The sequence below is a fragment of the Ambystoma mexicanum genome, chromosome 9 (genome assembly GCF_040938575.1).
Source record: "Ambystoma mexicanum isolate Mex_15411 chromosome 9, UKY_AmexF1_1, whole genome shotgun sequence".
Lineage (NCBI taxonomy): Eukaryota > Metazoa > Chordata > Amphibia > Caudata > Ambystomatidae > Ambystoma > Ambystoma mexicanum.
In genome coordinates, this window is record NC_090931.1 from 1262461180 (window position 1) to 1262480834 (window position 19655).

General features: G+C 42.9%; 1 long non-coding RNA gene across 1 annotated transcript in view; it reads left to right on the forward strand.

Annotated features, from left to right (window-relative positions):
• LOC138489041 (uncharacterized) overlaps window positions 1–17766 on the forward strand; it is a 262875-nt gene extending 245109 nt beyond the window's left edge. The window contains exon 3 of the long non-coding RNA XR_011274746.1: window positions 16067–17766. This is a non-coding gene — a long non-coding RNA (uncharacterized lncRNA). The remainder of the gene's footprint in view (window positions 1–16066) is intronic.
• The last annotated feature ends 1889 nt before the right edge of the window (window positions 17767–19655 follow it).

Here is a 19655-nt window from a genome sequence, read left to right on the forward strand (position 1 = left end):
TCCAGTTACAAAAACAGAGCAAAATCAGATAGCTATCGGCCCTCTGTACAACACAACGAACTCCAGCGTGGTTCAGTGTGTTCAGTGAGAGACCCTGTACATTAGAATGCATTCACCTTTTATACATTTGGTGGGCGCGATGTCCAGCCCCACTTCGGGTTAATATTCCTTTTAATACATCACAGATCTAGGGTTTGTGCCAAGTCTCAAATAACCGCATATAACTGGTTTGCCTTTAATACATGTATCAACAAGCGTATGCAATAACTGTGTATTCTAAAGTTTTCCATGCAGGCCTTCTTAAACATTAATACAATGTAGTTAAACAGATGTTCTTCGTTCAGTATTTGAATACATTGTCTCAACATATGCTTGTGGATTCGTTTCATTGCACGAGTACTCCTTCTACACATAGGTCAACAAAGGACAAGGTCTCAGTTCACGACCTCAACAAGTGGCCTGCAGGCAAATTACACATTAGCTATGTACAGAGGTCAAGACGGCCATGTTGTATTCTAGAATGACATCGTCCACCATTTTAGCTCACAGGGTGACTGTTACACAACGAATCCTAAAATGGCGGTTTGACCTAAAATGGCGGCTTACATGGATTTAAGGTCAGGATCTTGCAACACAGATTTCCTTCGCAAGCGACTTTCGAGCAGCTTGGCGTAGGCCAATATTAATATATTTATTACAATAGGAGGCACGATATACTTTCTATTTCGACAGTGCTTCAGTAACACCAACCATCCCTAGATATAGCTATTCAAATAGTACAGGCCCACTCCGAGGCATTTTAAAATGTTAAAAATATGGGCCTATGCCAAGTGCTAAAAACTACTTTGGATCTCCTTGCAAATAACTCCATGCATCATTGTCCATGCGTCCTGAATCACTATCGGAAATATCTATTGCCATTAGGTCTTTTGCTAAAATATCCTTCAATACATATTCTTTGGAAGTCTTATCTGGGGCATACACTTTATGTCCTATCGAACCTATCGCTTGTGCGCAACATCCCCCTAGCATCGAACACATACCAGGCAGACACTGAATACAGCAACAAAGAAACAACAGGATTCCCAAAATAATTAATAAGACCGAAGGTACCTTCCAACCCCAAGATCGCAAGAAGTCCCAGAACCAAGCGCTCAGATCCCAGTTTCCCTCGGGAACATGCACTTCGGAACTAAGGACGTGCAGATTCTGTATTGCCTTGAAGATAGTTGGGGAGGAATCTGGTACGAAAACATAGCAAGCGGACCCCACTAATTTGCATACTCCACCACGCTCAGCTAGAATGACATCTAATGCCATTCGATTTTGAAGTGCTTCTAATCTTATCGCCTTCTGTTCTAACGTCATATTATCGAGTATGTCCGTGGTCCGGTTGATGGTTCTCTCCAGGGCTCTCGCTAGTTTTCTGATATCTTCTGAATTCGCTATCTGCCCCCAAAATGGCACAACTGATTTAGCTATATCTACCAAGACTTGTGCTGGGGTGTCGCCATTCCCATCCCGCCGTGGATGAGCCTTCGAAACTTCTTTTGTACTAGCTATAAACACCCCAGGTAACAGGATCCCTAAATCGCAGGTTCCAGCCAATCCCTGGGCAACCATGGGAATGCTACATTACCGCAGACAAAGTAGACAGATTCGCCTACATACAGAGGTCTGTTCTCCCCAGTCAAATTTGCAATGTTGGCACAACCTAGAAAATGTCCCATTGACTGAGTTCCATTCCTCTGTATGCAAAAAGAAACTGAATCGGGGCTATGGTTAACAGTGTAAGAAGGAGGCATGGCATCCTTATTGCCTATCTGAGCCATTTTAAAGGAAATCAAAGATTGGAAAGGATGAGACAGTTTATCAGAAGGCCTAATAGAAGCAACATTCGGTTTACTCCTATTTGCAAAAAGCGAGCATCCCAGGGGAGTCAAAACACGTTTCTCAAAACTATTCAAATTGGTGCCATCAAAGTTCCCTGAGATGCTATCATTCCATTGGCCAAAGAACAGTGCTCTAAGAGGAGCATAGCAGGCAGTTGTCAACGGTAAAGGATGAATATACCAATCTAGCCCCTTATCCCCCGTGTTGCGGTAAATGTGAGCAGACCCAGCAGTTGGATTTATTAAAAATGGCATGTGTAGCATTCATGATAAGTAGTAGAGTGTTATTGTGGTACCTTTGTCTGTGCTGGGAATCCCGAGGGGATAAAGTATGCAAATGTACAAAGGGAGTAGGAACAATGGGTGCACTTTCAGTAAGCAACAAAAGTTCTAAAGAGTGAGTTTCCTCGAGGTACCATAATCCTAAGGCAGCGACTATTAAAAAAACAAATATCATTATAAGAATACAGCAATACGTTTTCGGGGCCCAGGCATTTTGTCCATTGTCCCGGTTGGTCACCCCCTCATTTACAAGTCCCATACGAGCGGTAGCGGTGGCGGGCATCGTAGTCTTCAAACGAACACTCCAAAGTTTGTTGCTGGCGAGCTCCCGGTCGAGCGACTTCTTAGTCCTTCCATCACCCCAGCCAACAGAATACCCTTTCTCAAATTTGGGCAAAAAGCAAGCCCTCAATGACTCTTTTCCTTCTCCGAATGCACAGCCGAACCGTGCCGTAAGTCAATCAGATGCAGAGCAAAACTGTGCCGTAAGTCTATCTTTGTGGTCATATGTTATATCGTACTTTTCCTGGCACTGATTGATCCGGAAACAATATGTCGTCACTTCCTGCTGGAAGCAACGTGTCGGAGGCAAGTGAAGGGGCTGAATTTGAAACAGCCGTTTCACGGTGCAAAATTTGTGGAGAGTGGGGAGACAAAATGGCAACTTCCACAAGCCTCCCGGGCTCAGAGATATTCTCTGACACACTCTCAATGCTGCTTACTGCTTTGGGATCATTGGTTGCAGTATCAGTGAGGGGTTCTGTTTCTTCTGTAGCGTGTGGCACAGGGTGAGGAAGTTTCTTGATGTGCGACACGTGGATTCAGTTCTTTCGTCCAGCGATCCGCACCGCTGTCTGGGTGACCAACAGGACTTGGAATGGCCCACGCCAGCGAGGCTCGAGGCAGGAAGTGCACTCAAATGATTTGACAAGCACCCAACTCCCAGGCCGTATGCCGTGGCCCGGGCCCTTGTATCGCACAGGTAAAGCTTCTCGTACCTGGTGATAAATCAAATACTGGTTTTTAGTCAATTGTCTACAATAATCTGAAAGTAGTACATTTTCAACATTCTTTAAAGTTCAACATTTTGGAAGGTTCCAGATATTGGCAGGTCTCTCCATTACCACCTCAAATGGAGAGAGCCCAGTCTTAGTTTGAGGGGTTGCACGCATGGCTAGTAACACGATCGGTAAGGCGTCCGGCCATTTTAGTTTGGTGCCGGCACACGTCTTAGCGAGCTTGTTCTTGATGATACCATTGTGTCTTTCTACTGGTCCGGCGCTCTGAGCATGTCTGGCCGAATGGAACCATTTGTCAATTCGTAATGCTGCACATATCTGTAGAATTACAGCGGCGACAAAATGTGGACCATTGTCCAACCAGATAACTATCGGCAAACCGAACCGGGGGAAGTATTCCTTTAACATGGTTTTCGCAGTGGTCATGGCTGGAGCATCTTTAACAGGGAAAGCTTCAACCCATTTACTAAAGGCACAAATGACCACGAGGACATACTTTAGATTGTTGCATTGTTCCATTTCAATAAAATCAAAGTGAATAACTTCGAAGGGGACAGAAGGTGGCCCAAAACTTCCCCTTGGAGTTGATGTCCCCTTTCGCACATTGTGTTGTAGGCAAATCATGCAGTTCTGGACATAGCGCTGGGCAATTTTCGAAATCTTGTCATTTGCCCAAACTTTTTCTAACATTTTCGTAACCTGCTGGGAACAAACATGTGTAGGGCCGTGTGCCATGAGAACCATCATCATGACATAGGCGTCAGGTAGCAGCCATTTCCCTTCGACCATGTCCACCCAACACCCATCATCATCAAGTTTCCCCAAGCCTTCAGCCCACCTCTTAGACTCTTCCATTGTGGCATCAGTTTGGATATCCCGTACAGACCCAACACCCTCATCCATTACATAGGCATCTACAATCTCCCTTGAAACATACATCTCCGTAAAGAGATCTGTGGCAGTTTGTCTAGCTATCTGATCAGCGAAAGCATTCCCTTTTCCAATATCATCTACAATCTTTCGATGTGCTGCACATTTCATAAGTGCTAACTGAGTAGGGAGCGCAAGCGCTGAGAGTAGTTGTACTATTAGGGAGCTATGTTGAATTTTGGTGCCATGCGAAGTTAGGAACCCTCTCTCTGACCAAAGTCTCCCAAAGTTGTGAACCACCCCAAAGGCATACTGACTATCAGTATATATATTTACTGCAAGCACATCGGAAAGTTCACAAACTCGGGTCAATGCTATAATCTCTGCGGCCTGCGCAGAATTATGCGCAATTCTCTTAGTTTCCACAACCATGCTCAATGTAGTGATTGCATAAGCGGCTGTGGATGTACCATCCGGAAGTTTAAAGCAGGAGCCCTCACAAAACAGCTCTCCTTGCGGATTATCCAAAGGAGTATCTTTCAAATCGATTCTACCCTTTGTCTCTTGTTCGGTCGTATACAAACAATCATGTGGTACTTCATCGCCGCAAGTAGCATCTTGCGGAAAAGGTAGGAGTTCAGCCGGATTAAGGACACAACACCTCTTAATTTGAATGTGAGGAGCAAACAAGATCAATTCATATCTTGTCAACCGTGCAGAAGTGAGGTGTTGCGTTTGAGTTCGGTTCAATAGAACATCTACAGAGTGAGGCACCATCAGGGTTAGATCATGGCCTAAGACCATTCCCTCACTCTGTTTTACAGACGCGGCAGCAGCAGCGACAGCGCGCAAACATATTGGCAAAGCGCATGCTACAGGATCAAGGGCGGAAGAATAGTAACCGCACGGCCTATTCTTCCCTCCATGTTCCTGCGTTAATACAGCCAAAGCACATCCATCACATTCATGCACAAACAACACAAAGGCCTTTTCATAGTTTGTTGTGCCCAAAACTGGTGCAGAGCATAATGCAGTCTTAAGCAAGTCAAACGACTGCTGGTGTACCGCGTTCCATGGCAATGGCGAAGAAATGCCCTTCTTCGTCAAAGCCAACATCGGTTGGATCACTAGTGAAAAATTCGGGATCCACAACCTACAGTAAGAAGCCATACCTATCAAGGCCCTAACTTCCTTCTGTGTATTTGGGACAGACATGCCAGAAATGTGTTTTATTCTTTCAGGTGTCAATCTTCTTCCCTTCTTTGACAGGAGATAGCCTAAATAGGCGACCTCCTGACAACAATATTGCATTTTTTTAAACGAAGCTTTGTGATCATGCTTAGCTAGATGAATAAGTAATAACACAGTGCCCTCCTTACAGGCACTCTCAGAGTCAGCAGCTAGAAGCAAATCATCAACGTACTGAAGCAAAGTACAGGTAGAGGGCAATTCAAGGGTATCAAGTTGTTCTTTCAAAGCCCTACTATAAATACTAGGACTCTCTGTGTACCCTTGAGGTGCACGAGTAAATGTAAACGAGCGCCCCCCTAAGGTGAACGCGAACAAATATCTACTATCCTTGTGTATAGTAATACTAAAGAACACATTCTTTAAGTCCACAACACTAAAGTAAGTAGCTGTAGCTGGAATCATGGTTAGGATTGTCGTTACATCAGGCACAATTGGAAATTGTGGTGCCACAACTTTATTAATGGCACGTAAATCAATTATAAAACGGAATGGAATTACATTTCCGCCTTTCTTGTACATGGGTAAAATCGGACTATTACACAAACTTCCTGAAATTTCTTCAATCACCCCGCGATACACAAAATCGGAAACAATACATTTCAAAGCTTGCTCGCCCTCAACCGAAATCTTATACTGTGGAATGCGTGGCAGCTCAATTCCATGTTTCAAAACTATTTTGACAGGCTCAATCTGTAAAACACCGACATCATTGTCGTCGACAGCCCACAAGCTCTCTGGTACATTAATGAATTCTGGAGGCAAAGGTCTAGTCAAGAATTGCGAGGCAGAAAATTGCTGTGGTGAAATCGTCAAGCGCGCTCCATCAGAAGAACAATAAATCACTGCATTCAATTCTTTTAACAAATTCAACCCCAGCAAGTTCTCTCCGCAATCCGAAGTCAACAGAAATGGACACTGGTCCGTAAAGGGACCCAAAGAAATAGGTACCGGCATAGAAACCGGACAAACAACTGGTGTACCAGAAAACCCTACAGAAACATTGGTTTGCCCTGACAGTGGAATGTTTGGAACCCGCGAATGATCAATGGAACACTTCTATGCTCCAGTGTCTATCAAAAACTGATGTTTCCTATTTCCCACCACCATTTCAACGTAGGGACCTTTCTGATTGACGGGAATAGGTGTAGGTTCCAAACCCTGCTTCGGGCAATCCTAACGAAACAGGATATCATCAAAAGGAAGCTCTTCAGATAAATATGCAGTGGAAGGATGATCAAATATGTTCCTGGTGTCTACACTCGGAGTATGATTGTCCTGCGAAAAAGGTTGCTGAGGGTCCTGTGTAAACTGACCTCTACCAGGGCCCCCTACGCCCGGGCGACCTCTGGATCGCCTACCCATATTACCAAGTGTATTATTCGACCTTTGTTGAAGGACGGGGCATTGTGCTCGCCAATGACCCTCTCGACGACAATAAGCGCACTGGTTAATGTTCACAGGACCCAAGGGCACATTCCCCTGCGGGACATACTGACCTCTAACCTGAGAACTACCCCCTCTGGGGCCCCTAACAATTTGCTGCAATAGCACTTTAGTTTTTAAATCGCCTTTCCGTTTTTCAATCCTATCTTTTTCATTATTGACACGATTCTCATAGTACTGAGCCATGTGCAGTACTTCTGATTGTGATTTCGCCTGCCAAGCGCTCTCAGAAGACATAATTTGTGACTGGATGTCAGGCAGCAATCCACGTACACATTTGTCCACAAATAATCTTTTCCCAGACTCTGTGCATAAGTCTTGTCCACTGAAATCCGAGAATACCTGTTTGAACCGATTAAAGAACTCGGTAGCACCTTCAGACTTTCCTTGGAAACAGGCCGTAAGCTTGTCCCAAATAATTCTCTTATCGGGAATTATGGTTTTTAATTTAGCAATGATTCTATCAGGCAGAGTTAATATCACCTGTTGCGGTCTTTCGCTAGCTGGCCTTTCCCCATCGAGTCTAGTTATATTCGCCCATGTATCTCCCAATCCGGGTACATCGTCAATAGTTCTAACTTGTTTCCATAAATCTATGGGCAGGAGTACAGGAAACAACAAATCAATGTCACCTAAGGTGAACACTGAGGACTGCAAAACAGATTCTATCTCTTTATAGAACCCTGTCAGATTTTTCCTAATATCAGGAATAGATTGCCTAATAGTATTCACTTCCTGTCTTGAGAACAGAACGTGAACGAACTGTGATACATAATGAGCAGGAATGTTCACAGCGACTATATAATTTACAGCATCGGCCGCAACCTCAACCTTCGGGACAAATGTCGGAGGAACCTCTCTCATAGGCAACTGAGAAATAGGTAACTCCGAACGCTTACTAAGCAACAGAGCCAAGTCGAGTGCTAACGCAGTCCAAGAATTGTTAAGTGAAAAAGCTCTCTTATAAATGCTCAATAACTCTGTGGGACAACTAATCTTCCTTTTTACACATTCATCCTGCAGGTATTCTACCATTACCTGTATCACTTTCCTCTGCATTTCTAACGTATATTGAATATATGTGTCATATACCTCAACTGGAGTTATCGATATGTCTGAAATCCATCTAATCGCGTCCTTCTTACAAATTCGCATTTCCTCCGATATCGGTTTACGACAGGGAAGGAATCGTTTCTGTACATACATATTTTCCTCTTCATCATCCTCATTCTGTAACTTTTCTTACTCCTTTCTATACCCAAATAACCTCTCTACGTGTGCTCATTTACCTTCTCCACAGTGTCTCTAGAAAGCGCTAGAGTGTTTAGATCCCTTAACCCTTGCGGAACATCCGCATTATTTAATCTTCCCCACATTATACATAACTGAATCCCTAAACCTTCAATAAAAACATTTTTCTCAGGAAAATTATCCATATTACAAAGTGTGGCAAAAACGCTAGCTTGATCATCCTTCTCCATACAATGCTTAGCCCATGCAATTGACTCACGTTTCTTCTCCGGCGGTACAGTATTACGAGTGACAACCTTTGTTCCTGTACCTCGATCGATTGCAAGCGGCTCAGGACCACTTGGAAGAGAGGGAGCAGGCAACTTCGATGGAGGTACTATAACTGGTGCGATAAAAAGAGGCGGAGGAGCAGGTGGAGGGACAGCAACCGGAGGAATAGGAACAGCAGGTTGAGCAGGAAGAGCAGGAACAACAGCAGGAAGAGGTACAGCAGTGGGAAGAGGAACATACGGAGGTGGCGCAGAGGCACCAGGCCTTCGTTCATTTAATATTTTGTCAATAAACTCATCAGAAATATGAAGGTCTTTAGAAGGATAGATTTTCTGAATTCCAAGTGAGAAAGCCCTATCCATATTTTTAGTCGCCTCAGACTGTTTGTCTTGGTCATATAACAACGCTTTTTCAGCGTTCGTTTTATGACGGCGTGCATGTTTCTCTCTACCTTTAAGTTGTTGCAACGCTTCTTTTTTCCAATTCTGCAAAACATCAAATGCTGCACGTCTAGCCTTTTTCTTTAACAAGACTGACTTCAAATATTCTATACAAGGGATCTCAAAACTACCATTGATTGGCCACTGAAGTTGAGAGGCATGTCTGGTTTGTCTGTGCCAAATATCATTAAATACTATACTTCCAATGCCATGCTTACAGTACATAGTACATGCCAGGCACCCCTCTTGTGGTGCGGGATGGCTAAATTCCAAAGGTTGTCTATCACTGCGGAATAATGCCCTAAAGCAGGTAGACAATTTCCCAGGCATATCTCAAATTCTTGGTGTTACCTGGTCAATAATTGTGTCTGCAGATACAATATGCCAAAATTCAAATTGTCAGGGTTAAATTAAGAATCGGTCACTGCTCACCTGACCAAACCTAAGGAGGACCGATCGGTACTTCTAAGAATCTTACCTAACTAATCTTACCTCGTGTATGGTGATTTCGGCAAATCTGCCCGCCTCGACAAGTGGACCCTCGTCAAGATGCCGTCTCGGACCACACGCTTATCGTCCAAGGATCGGGTTGTGCAGCGCTGCTGAGGTGTCGCGTCTCGTTCAGGGGGCCCCTTGTGTCACACCGTCCGATCCCGGTCCGATAGCGTGCGTCAACCTTCAACAATACGGCATCAATCTTGAGGGTCCCTATTCGGGTGCCAACTGTGAAAACAGAAATGAAATATCGAGGCTGAGTACCCCAAAAGGAAATACACCGAACACGGGTTACAAAGGAACATACAAAGTACTTTATTTTATACTGAATTCAGTTACAAAAACAGAGCAAAATCAGATAGCTATCGGCCCTCAGTACAACACAACGAACTCCAGCGTGGTTCAGTGTGTTCAGTGAGAGACCCTGTACATTAGAATGCATTCGCTTTTTATACATTTGGTGGGCGCGATGTCCAGCCCCACTTCGGGTTAATATTCCTTTTAATACATCACCGATCTAGGGTTCGTGCCAAGTCTCAAATAACCGTATAAAACTGGTTTGCCTTTAATACATGTATCAACAAGCGTATGCAATAACTGTGTATTCTAAAGATTTCCATGCAGGCCTTCTTAAACATTAATACAATGTAGTTAAACAGATGTTCTTTGTTCAGTATTTGAATAGATTGTCTCAACATATGCTCGTGGATCATTGCACGACTAATCCTTCTACACATAGGTCAACAAAGGACAAGGTCTCAGTTCACGACCTCAACAAGTGGCCTGCAGGCAAATTACACATTAGCTATGTACAGAGGTCAAGACGGCCATGTTGTATTCTAGAATGACATCGTCCACCATTTTAGCTCACAGGGTGACTTTTACACAACGAATCCTAAAATGGCGGTTTGACCTAAAATGGCGGCATACATGGATTTAAGGTCAGGACCTTGCAACACAGATTTCCTTCGCAAGCGACTTTCGAGCAGCTTGGCGTAGGCCAATATTAATATATTTATTACAATAGGAGGCACGATATACTTTCTATTTCGACAGTGCTTCAGTAACCCCAACCATCCCTAGATATAGCTATTCAAATAGTACAGGCCCACTCCGAGGCATTTTAAAATGTTAGAAATATGGTGAAGTCAGTGGAACCAAGGAGAGAGTTTAAACCGTTCACCAAAGTCTCTTCTGTGGAAATATATAAATGACCCGAAGAACCCTTTTCTTACAGGAGCATAAAAGAAGAGACTACCCGGAGATCCTTGCCACTCCAAGTCCTAATGCCAAAGGGGACACCAGGGGAAGACGTTGAGAAGACAAAACCGGTTTTCTCCACCATACCACCTGTTTCTTCTGTGGAGAAAAGGGACATTTTGCCTGGCCCTGTTCCAAAAACTTAATTGAAGAACCCATGGAGGTAGGATGGATAAGGGCAGAAGAATGGACTGAAGTGGAATGGGAGGAAGATCCGGAGGAGGCAGAAACTTGCTATTGCAATCCTCAGCCAAATGCAAGAGACCTTCTGAGTCAATGATATCTGGGCTAAAGCTCTGACTCTGGAAGCAAACAGACCGCTATATGGTCAAACTTAATCTACGTAGAAGATATAATGAATGAGGTACCTGTAAAAATCACTTGCTTGCATGTGCATGTCGAGACCTATCCAAAACCTCACTTCACCCTAGACGTTAGAGGACATTCCACTGGGATAAAAGCAGCAGTGGTACCAGGCCTACCGAATGAAGTCATAAAAGGTACAGACATCCCTACCTTTCCATCTCTATTAATTCCACCCCTTCCTCCCAGAGAACCTTCAAAGAAATAATCCTCCTTGTACTCCTAAGAAAACTTTGCCAAAAATGATGATCTGGCAATATGGATCTGGGAAAATGGTAATATCGAAGGCACCACAGCATCATAAGTCAGGAGCTCCTCTTTAACAGGGGGGTTATGTGATGAATCCGAGGACTGTCCTTTTTTCCCTGGGCAGAGCTACCCCCTTTGACGCTAGGTAGGTGAGCCCGGTAAGCAAAACCCTCCTTAGGGGTTTGGAATAGCAACATGAAAAAAAGAGCTCAGGTGTGGCACTGCAGCCCCAAACGCACAGCACATATTTAATTTCTATTGGCCGACAAGAACAGCCAATGGATATTGAGTGTGTGGATGACTTATAGCAGACCCTGGATTTAGATTGGACAAGGTCTGCTGTCAATCACACAGGCCACACATGTTGCGCTGTTTGTGATGAACTAATAGTGATTGAGAGCGGGGCCTGATCTCCCTTGACCTGCCGCCCTGTAAGTGCAAAGCCTTATAAACTATTTGTTTAGAGCACAAAGGGTTTCGTCCATGCAGTGCTGAGCCTGGAGAGCAGGCATCAAAGGCGTAATTGGCACTGCTCTGCCGACAGTATAGCTGTCCACACAAACAGGGCAGGTGTCTAACTTTTCAAAACTGCCCCATTTTTCAATCTAATCCTGTTCCACAGACAGAAAAGGAATGTGCATCTATTTGCATCTAGTAGTGTAGCATACATGGTGTGGGGTGTAAGCCCCAGAGTAAGACTGAGAGGCCATACAAGGCTCTATTGTGAGAATGAAGCTGGCTAATGTTGATACCCATTGGAATATGCAAGCCAGTTCAAACATTGATTTCCGACATAAGGCCTATTGAAGGAACACAAGTGGGCCTACTTCACCTTTCCCAAAATGGATAGGGTCTCAAGTAGAGGAAAATGTGCCTGAGAACTGAAAATTGCTGGATGTGCCCAATACATTGCAAAAGACAGTTGTGGTTGAAAATGCTGTTTTCATAAAATATGAAAAGCTACCATTTCATTCAAGGACACAGAAAGCAGCATGTCACATTGATTCGATGAAGCACAAGACTGTAATCCAGAAATCTAAAGTGAAGCCAAGCACTTTGCATTTGTTACAATTAAAACACTTATTGTTCAACATTCAAAATTACATACTTTAAAAGGAGAGGCCTACTTGTTGTAGAGGTGAACGCTAGTTTCCTATGATAACTGTGGCCTATGCATGAATAATACTGAAAGTGAGACTCAGATCTTTTTAATTATTGTATGCAAGAAAGATTTCATTCCTGGACAGTAGACCCAGATGCAATACAAAATGTTACATGGTAAACACATCTTTTCATTTTAAAATACCATTCTGTTAGAATTATGTATGTAGCTTGTTTTCCCCACTGAACTGTAAGGTCTGTGCCTCTGAAACTTTGACCTGAAGACCTTCAGGCTGGGCCCACCAGGAAAAGCAGGTCTGGTTTTCAGGTGAAAATACAAATAAATACAAAGAGTTAGATGAAAATTGTGGGAGGGTCAGATAAGCCAGTCAACAGAATTGACCTCTTTGACTAGCTTGACCCCAATAAAGTGCCTCTCGGAGCCACTAATGGACCTTAAATACTGTGTAGGAACATACATTACTGATAAACAGCTGTTCAAGCCATTTGACTTGTGAAAAAAGAAACTGTCTGGATTTTCTGAAATGTGAAACTGAGACTTCTATGTTAATGTCTTGCAATCCAAATAACATAGGCAACATGTCCCTTAATAACAGAAGAACTGCGCGTTGTAATAAGCTCATCCAGGACTCATTCTAAAGATCGCACAATGGCTGTCGGTTTAACCTTATGTGATGGATAGAATTTGAGCTATGAAGGAAATCATGCTGCTGGCCTTCTCATAATTTAGAGGAACTCGAAAGTCAGTGAAATGATAGAATGCCAAATTGATGCTTGGATTGTGTAGTGTCATATTTGTAACTATTTCAGTTCAGCAACAACCACGAAAAACAATAGCTTCTCCCAGGAAGGTTGTGCCGAAATAAAATTAGTATTCGCCAATTTGCCATAAAATATAGAATTATAAATATATATGTTTATACCGTTATCTGAAAAGTGGAGGTAGTTGCCATGTAGTTAGATTGTGAGAAAAAGAACAAAATCTAAAAACATGTCATTTTGAAATGATGCATTTTTCTCCTCTCCCATTATCCATAATACAGACCTCTAAACTCCTTTCCCTATCAGCTGGTAGTGGGCGGACTGGTGGGAGGGGCAGAAAGAGAGATGTCCAATTCATAGCATGGGAATATTCATAATATGTAAGTGTCATCAGCACTGTACCATATCAGTTTTCAATCTAAATGGGAACACAAGGACAAAATGAGGAGAGCAGACTAACAACAACAGAGAGCTGCCAAACGGAAGGTTGACAGGAGAGCAGATAGTCAGGAGACCCTGGGGCACTTGCTGTGGACGTTTCCCTGGAAGCTGGGAGCCCGATCAGAGAGAGAGGCCTACAATCTGGCGGGAGGGACCTTGCTGTAAATAGAGACCAGAGGTGTGAGCTGCCTACCTATTCCTGAAAGAGAGTCTCTAATCTGGCTGGCCTCCTGAGCTAAGAACAGAGATCTCCCATGTAAGTAGATATATCGCAAAGCTATCAATTGTGTGGGGTGCTACATGCCTTCATCTTTTTCCAGTAGTGGGTGCGGGCACACAACTGTGTAGACCCTGGCCATATTTGACTAAATATATAATTTAATTAATTCCCTTAGAAAAAAAAACACCATATCCATTTTCATTGGAATTGTGCGGGGAAGCTATCTGTTTTAAACCATTCCTTTTCATTAGTGGGTGCTCTTCTATCAGTTGGGCAAAAGGGGACTAAAAGCATCATATATCCCTAGCTTATTTAACTAAAAATATAATGTAATGAATTCCCATAGGGTCAGCTATCATGGGGTAGATTATCCCAGTGCACAGTAAATTACTTTAGTCTTTAATGTCTAGTCTTTAAAGTAATTGGGTAACCCTGCTGTTTATGTTGATGTGCTAGTGTCCCCAAAACAAAACTCCCAACACCCTGCCTTCCCTGTGAAAATTGATTGTCCCCAAACTAATGTTCTCATTCATTCCCAATTGCCCAAACCCTGCATTTCATTTTAATGTGTGTTCCCCAAACGATTTTCCCATTGAATGAATTTCCCATTATGTTACCCCTCCCTGTATCTTGCCTTCCAACCAAAGGGGTCATATATAACTGATGCCTGTGGGTAAAGGGGTTGCTGGAAGAGAAGAGCATTGTGATATCCCAAGCAATTACTGTGTGTTTTTAAAATGTCCTATCTGTTAATGTGCAAAGAAATCCTATGCGTGTTTTGATTTCAAATCTTCAAATTCAATGTGTCTTTGTTGTGTTAACTGAACGTCTATTAAGAAATGCATGTCAGTCAATTGATGCAAGTAATTTGCTTTTGTGTTTATTGTGCGTACCACGGAGTTGGTGGCTGGTGTTCTGGTGATTTGTTTATCATTCATTGTAGATATTTAAATAAATATACACTATTATTTCTATACACCGACCTGGTTCCTAGCTTATTGGAGATAGAGAGGGTATCTGCTGAACGGTGTTATACAGGTTGTAAGCCTAACCAAATTTGAATCTGATAAGCACTTTGTTGTGCGACACCTTCATTGGGGGTGGAAACAAAATCCCTGAGTTGTGAGTAACCGTCCAATAAACCAGGACTTGGGGAGTCGACACGTGTGCGCATTGACCCCTGCAGCCACTCTCTAATTGCATCTGCTGGTTGTTCGCATGCACTTTTTTACCCAGCCTTCAGGTATTGAGCATACATGAAAGTCATCCATGAATGCTGCAGTGTGCCCCAGTGTGTGGCACTCGCACGTCGTCAGTGAGTGGAATTCTCGCTTTGCTGCATGAAGTGCACTCTTCTGAAAGCACCCGTTGTTCTGCAGTATGCTCAGCTCCCTTCAGCGCTGCTTACAAGCTTGTAACTTCATACTCTGAAATCTTTAGGTGGAGGCAGAATCTGTCACCTGAAAGTGATGCACCCGTCTGCCACAGTGCTCATCGCAGGCTCAGACCACAGGGAGCAACAGAGACCAAGCAAGCACAGCAGTCAACATTTCCATGTCATACTATATTCATTGAAACACCCCAGTTTAGTGCAGTACTGTAACTGCCGCCCTACCCCTTACATTGCCCTTTGTAGACTACTCCATGGACGTCATTTAGGGGTCACTACTCGCTGCCTGTTAGTTTGCGACCCCTGTCCAATTTGGGGTCACATTGATCACAACCTAACAGGCAAGGATGGCAATGGCGACCTGATGTCACTTAATGACATCACTAATGTTGTAATCAGCTAAGCGGCTTACAGAAATTTCCGAGAACCATGAGACGCATATGGACAGAGGGGTTAACAATACCCCAGTCAGATAAATGAAACATTGGAACAAAGAAACCCAAGTGGTGGTAAGAGGGATCATTTATGTCGTACTGGAAGCACTCTCAGATGGCATGGCAATATCATGATATTTATCAGCAGGATATTTAATACTCAGCTAATTGTTAGGTGTGCCTCGAGAGATCGTTTGCTTTCTGCCAGAACTCTGAACATTACATATTAAAGGGGTCCAGGTGTCATTTAGTTTCTTAGTGTTGTATAATGTGCGCTTCCTGATGAAAGCTCTATTATAGTTCATATATTTTATAGAAAGCATTTGGAACTGTTTATGTTGTGGAGAGAGATGCCAAATATTTTAAGAGCTTATTGTTGTGCATGCTGCTTTAAACATTAATATTTGTTTACATTTTTAAACTGGAGTAAATCTTTATTGATTTTTTTAAAATGTATTTTGCTTGATACATTGATGATTTTTTTGTTATTAGATGTTGCTTTTTTATTTTTCAATGGCTTCCACTATTACAATGGCAAACCTTAGTGAGAAAACAAAGCAATATAGAAAATATAAAGAGACACATCTTCATTTTTTGTGTGTTCATTTTCAGAAATGGGGCCGGAAAAGGTGGCATCTCTGATGTCCGTCTGCTCATCCTATTTGCAATGTAATGAAATGTCTCTGCATTGATGCAAAATTGCACAGTAGCAGTGTATAGAGGTGGAGCCAAGAACCCCCACCCAAAGCTCCTCCACCATGCTACCTATATGTTGGGAGCCAGAGTGTGAGATACATGCAGTACCAGTGACAGTACCTATACCGAAAAGAATCTTGGAAGTAAGATTCCCATTGAGGAAGCCATACATGCACTCCCGACAATATGATGGACATTTGAATGAAATCCTGGAGGATGTGGGAAAAACAAGCAAGGAAGAAGCCTGGTGACTTCATGAAAAGCAGAGCTGACGCACTCAGAAGAAGAGGCTGAAGAATATAGACATTCTATAGAAACAAAGGAGGAGGTGTTCATGATGAGCAACATTTCAGGCTCGAGATGAAGATGCTCATGCTACAGAAATAATGAAGAAGATATCAAGTCATTTTACAAGTGTACAGATGCAGTAAGGCAAGTAGAGGAATATTCTCAAAGGCTGGCTATTTAGTGAATAGATTGCGGTGATGCGCCAGCGTATATGCATAGGAGTGTATGGACTATGGATGATTCCACAATGCATTTTTAGCAGAGCTAGTTCCAGTGAAAAGAAAGGCTTTCAGTGTGTTGCAGTTGGAAAAGCAATCGACATTCAGAGGTGAATCGAAGAAAAGCTTGGTTTTCCTAGCACCAGGAAGTCAAGGCCACCCTGAATCTTAATGGTCATGCAGTAGTTACAGAACGTGTGAAAAGAACAAACTCCTGTTTGAAATGAGGAGTGAGACCATCGAAGACGTCAGAGGTTCATCATTTAATAGTGTTTTAAATGCAGAAAGACTCTGAAACATGGTCTTCAATCATGTGGTTGGATAAAACTAGATATTGGGATGAGCTGGATTGAAACCAAGAGACAGAGTATGCCTATACTGCCTTTTATTCTCAGGCACGAAGAACATTTCCAAGACCAATGGTCAAAGGATAATTGCCTGGCAGACGGCAAGAGTGATGATGGATGACAGGCTAATTGGTGGGAGGCTATGGTTATGACCAGCCCACCAGCACCTGGATGTTAGCCTGGGTGCTGCTTGCGTAGGGGGAATATTACAGAGGACTACAAGGGTGCCAACCAATTATGAAGAGCCACATACTTAAGAGCCCTATAGATTGTATAACCAATGGGACGTCGTGTATTTGATGACGTTTGTAGTGACCTGCACTAGAGGAGAGCTTAGTTGCCCCACCAGATAATGAGACCCAATCACCTTCCCTGACAAGTATGGAACGTATTCCTAGAGGTTCACTGTAAGCCTTTCCCAAGTAGGTTTTTGTAGTTTGCAACATGGATTGACATCAATGATGACAGGTTTTTACTATAAATGTTGTGTTTTTTATGAAATGCATTGCATGAGAAGATTGAGCGTGTTCGTTGATGTTCGTTATACTCCCTGTTTTAGATAATTGATATAAAAACAGACGCACTTTGCCAACTTCCTGAGTCAGTTGGATTATTGATGTTTGAGTATATTCTGCATCCCCATCTATCTCAAAGTATTGTTACCTCGTCTTAAAGAGCTTGTGTTGGGCACACAAGCTCACGTGATAGCAGAGAGAGTATGGTTAAAAATCCATTGACTTAGTAAGCTTTGGGGTCCCAGAAATATTTGATGTCCTCTGCCATTTAGCTGGAGGAACGTGAAGCTCCCTGTGGATAGCGGCCATTAGTTAAAAAACCTTGCAAGTACAGGTTGAACAGGTACCTCGTTTTCAAGCAAAATCCCCTCCCAACTTCTACAGGAAGCTAAGCGGATCGAAGGCTGAAGAGGCTGGTTGAGGAGGAGGTGATCCCAAGGGTCAGAAGTCAGAAAAGCGAATGGTGAGTAGGGCTGAGTGAGGGGGCAAACTGAATGAGCACTAAGTGGGGAAGAGTGATAACGGGGAACGAGTAACGGAGGGTTGGTTGTGGTATTTTATTTTTGGTTTAAGATGAAGAGCATCATGGTTTAAGATGAAGAGTGTCATAGTTTAAGATGAAGAGCATCATAGTTTAAGGTATATAGACGAGGAGCGATCTATATGATAAACCTGGAATCCTACATCAAGGACGTTTAGAAGGAACTTGTCCTAAAGTCCAAGTGGACGTAACTAGGTTACAACCAATTAAGGATCATTAAAGAGGACAGTTCATACTCCGACCTGAGTCATTATTAGGGGCAGCAATAAAGTCACAAGGAGCATTGACAGAGATTTATGTGGGCTGGCCAGTTTGTTAGTTTGTCTGTCTGTATATTATATATGATGTATGTGGTAAAAGAAATGAAGTACTGAAAAAGTAAAGAAGAAATAGACTAAGGTAGAGAATATTGAGAGTTGAAATGTAATTATTTATTTATTAGTTGACCGATGATATTCATTGAATAAGTAGATTGAAGTAAAGTGACATAGAGGCTTGGAGCTGCGACGATTGGTCCACGCTCATACTTGTACTATTTTTCTAGAAACCATTTATTTGTGTAAAAAAATGGTAAGTAGTGACAGTGATTGTTGATAGAGGATATTAATCTACTTATACACTTGTGCAGACAGCTGCCAAAGCACACACCCAGGCTCAAGCAGTACATTGCAGAATGGGTTAAGGGCACCGCAGATAAAATGTTCATGCCATGGCCACAAGGGGGATCACTGTCTAAAGCAGTTTTGCAACACATGACGACATATTTGCATGCAGTATACACAGGAAAAAAGTTAGAAAAGGTTAGCCAGCTTAGAGCTTTGGAAGATGTACCAGGAGGACTGGGAAGACCCGCCTCCCGAAGACTGGATGCTTAACCAGTGTAAAGAGGGGGGTGTTGAGCCTTCTGCTGCCCCTACCACGGCTGAAGCAAATGTCGATAGAGAGCTTAAGGCTAGTGACAGGGTATAGCAACCCGACAAATAAGTCACCTTCACATAGCAGCGACGAGGGTCCAGAAAAGACTCTAGAAAGAGATGTGATCCCTAAAGTGCCACGGGACAAGGAGAGAAGTGATTGACCAGGTATGTCTCAAGATATAAAGAGAGAGAGAGATAAAAAGATGGAAAGGAGAAAAAGATAAAGCTGACGACATAGCGCTCATACAGAACGAATGGATGGGAGGTCAGATACTGCTCAAACTTGATGGAAAGAGCATTGAGAAAGTAAGACAAAAGGAAGATCAGGATGAGCAAGACAAGAAAGACAAAGAACAAGAGAAATGATTGAAGGAAGATGAAGCTAAAAGAAAAAGTAGACAAAGACGAGAACAACTGTATCAAGATGAACAGTTGAAAAAGCATGAGAGAGCAGAAGAACAGAGATAATATGATCACAGGCAAAGAACAATCAAAGAACAACATAAGCTAGAAAAGAGAAGACAAGAAGAGGAGGAACAGAAATGAAGAGATAAAAGAATGTAAAGACACAGAGATGAAGAAGTGCGTAGGGCAAACGAGAGAAGAGAGGTAAAAAGACAGGAAGAGGAAAGGGTCAGGGAGGAAGCAAAGAAACAAAGAGAGTTTGATGAGGAAATGG